Raw genomic sequence first — 2,837 nt, 5'->3', positions numbered from 1 at the left:
GGGAAAGAGAGCGTTGAAATCAGTAGAGTCACCAGCGCGGGATACAACAGACGCCTGAAACACAATCAGACACATTAAACATGTGAAGAGACCTAAATTTGTCAACAGACAACAGTGTTTGAAATTAAGTTACGTGTAAAGTAATATTTAAGTACTCAATTGCTTTCAGAAAGCTTTGGGGATTTTTAGATTTCAATTAAGATATTGTTTGGCCCATTTATTTTTTATTTGTTTAAGTAGTACAAAATAATATTATTTTAGGAGGTTTAGCTACACTATTAGTTAAAAAAAGAATTAAAAAGCATCCCAGGATGTATATTTTTGTCATTTTCAGACATTTGACCCTCACAATTACAGAGAAACACAGAAAGTACACACCTGTGTTATTTCAGCATCATTGAGATACGATTGTAATTAGTTTTTATTTAAATTTTTCCCATTAAAATTTTTATTTTAGATTAGTTTTAGTAATGTTGTTGTGTTTTGCATTTTTTAAACACATCTATACAGTTTTTATTTTTATTGTAGTTTTAGTTGTTTTATTACATCTTAAGTTAAACTAACATGCGTTAACTTAAACGTGCAGTAAATTAAACTAAACACACTGCAAAAAAAGATTTTCTTACTTAGTATTTTTGTCTTGTTTTATAGTATAAATATCTAAAAATTCTTAAATCGAGACACATTTACTTGAGAAGCAAAATGACTTCTTGTGTTCTGAAAAATGAGCAAAATTTTGTTAGTTTTTGCTTAAAACAAGAAAAAAAATCTGCTAATGGGCTAAGAAAAATAATCTTGTTTTCCCTTAAGAATTATTAAGAATTAAGATTATTTTTCTTACACCATTGGGAGAAATATTTTCTTGTTTTAAGTAAAAATTAACAAAATTGTGATCAATTTTTCAGAAAACAAGACTTGATATCTTAAGTAATTTTGCTTCTCAAGTAAATGTATTTTCATTAAAGAATGTTTAGATATTTATACTATAAAAAATACAAAAATAGTAAGTAAGAAAATCATATTTTGCAGTGTATAAGTTTAACTAAATGAAAATGAGAAATATTTCCATGGCAACTAGCTGAAATAAAATAAATGTAAGATTTTTCAGTTAACCTTTCTTTTATTTCAAGTGTAAAAAAAAGCTTTTAGTTAACTATAATAACCCTGGGAACACTTACTTCTTCATGAGGAACTTGTTTATGGTTTTCTGTTTTCGCATAAACTGCACAATAAGCCTGTTCAAATACACAAATAAGGCGCCACCAAACCCGCTGGCGATTCTGCAGAGAGAGTCAAATCTTGCATATTTAATATGAGTGGGATAAAAATGCTCATGAATAAATTATTCATAATACAGTTCATTAGATGATTTGGTTTGTGCTCTCTGGGAGCTGGGAACAAAGTGTCTAAAACAAATGCACATGAACAATTAGACGTTTATTGACATTTAAAATAATTATCCAAGTAAGCAATAAAATAAAGCACAACAGAAATATATTGCAAGCAACAGAAGAAAAACCGACCAGCTTGATGGATAAGTAGTTAATCAAGAATTTTTTTCAATGCAAACAATCATTTGTCTTGGTTTAGAAAAAAAATTATCTAAATATCCTTAAAACAAGATACAAGAAATTTTTACTGGAAACCAAGACAAAATACATGAAGAAAATGATTTTTACACTGGTAAGAGGTGTTACACGACAAATGCAAAGAAACGAGGAAAATAAACAAGGCAGAACTGACCCGATCACAGCAAACGCTGGAAGCTCTTGGAGGTCAAAGGGGAAGTCCAGTCTGAACCGCGTTTTAAAGAGAGCTGTGATCGTCTCTGAGAGAGAGAGAAGATTCCTTTAACTCTCACCGTACACATCGTGTGTTTTCTAAAGCGTATTAATGCACACAAACCTTCATCTCTGTTCCACACGGCCAGCACTCTGAAGATAAATGCACTAAATGTAGCAGCAAAGAATCCGCGGCAGTAGTCTCGTACGGCGAAAAACGTGGAGGTGACTTTGATGCTAAATAACACACCTGAAATACACATATATAAAGTTATCTTCATGGAAATTTTCAATGGTTTTTCAAATTTAGAAATTTTCTGCATTTTTTCAAACTTAAAAATTTACTGTTTTCTAAATAGAATTTTTCTAAGTGTATTCAAATTCAGACATTTACATTTTTAGTTTATTTTCAAATTTAGAAATGTTTTTTCAAACTTATATTATTTTTAATAAAAAAATTCCAAGTGCATTCAAATACAGACATTTAAGTTTTTTCAAATATAGAAAGTATTTTCAAACTTAGAAATGTTCTTTTTTTCAAATTTAGAAATGTTCTACTTTTTTTTCAAACTTAAAAATTTACTGTTTTTTAAATAGAACTTGTCTAAGTGTGTTCAAATTCAGACATTTACATTTTTAGTTTATTTTCAAATTTAGAAATGTTTTTTCAAACTTATATTATTTTTAATAAAAAAAACTTCTAGGTGTATTCAAATACAGACATTTAAAAAATGTCAAATATAGAAATGTTCTACATCTCTTCAAACGTAAAAATTTACTGTTTTTTTTTTATAGAAATTGTACGTTTTTTCAAATTTACAGTAAATAGAGTAAATACAGTAAACAGTAAAAATAGCATTGTATCACCTAGTTAAAACTGCATTAACTACATAGTAACCATACATATGTAATTTTATGTCAATTATTTAGTCTTCATTTGAATGTTTTTACGGTGTGGGCACCAGAGTTGTGTTCCATTCAGAACTGATTTAAAGGGGTCATATGATGTTGCTAAAAAGAACATTATTTTGTGTATTTGGTGTAATGAAATGTGTT

General features: G+C 28.4%; 1 pseudogene; it reads right to left on the bottom strand.

Annotated features, from left to right (window-relative positions):
- The window catches only part of LOC107684528 (chloride channel protein 2-like), a 40,708-nt pseudogene that overhangs the window by 22,592 nt on the left and 15,279 nt on the right, over positions 1 to 2,837 (bottom strand).

The sequence above is a fragment of the Sinocyclocheilus anshuiensis genome, unplaced genomic scaffold, assembly GCF_001515605.1.
Source record: "Sinocyclocheilus anshuiensis isolate Anshui unplaced genomic scaffold, SAMN03320099.WGS_v1.1 scaffold2917, whole genome shotgun sequence".
Classification (NCBI taxonomy): domain Eukaryota; kingdom Metazoa; phylum Chordata; class Actinopteri; order Cypriniformes; family Cyprinidae; genus Sinocyclocheilus; species Sinocyclocheilus anshuiensis.
Note: the sequence above shows the minus strand (reverse complement) of the source record. Positions and strands in the feature narration are given on the sequence as shown.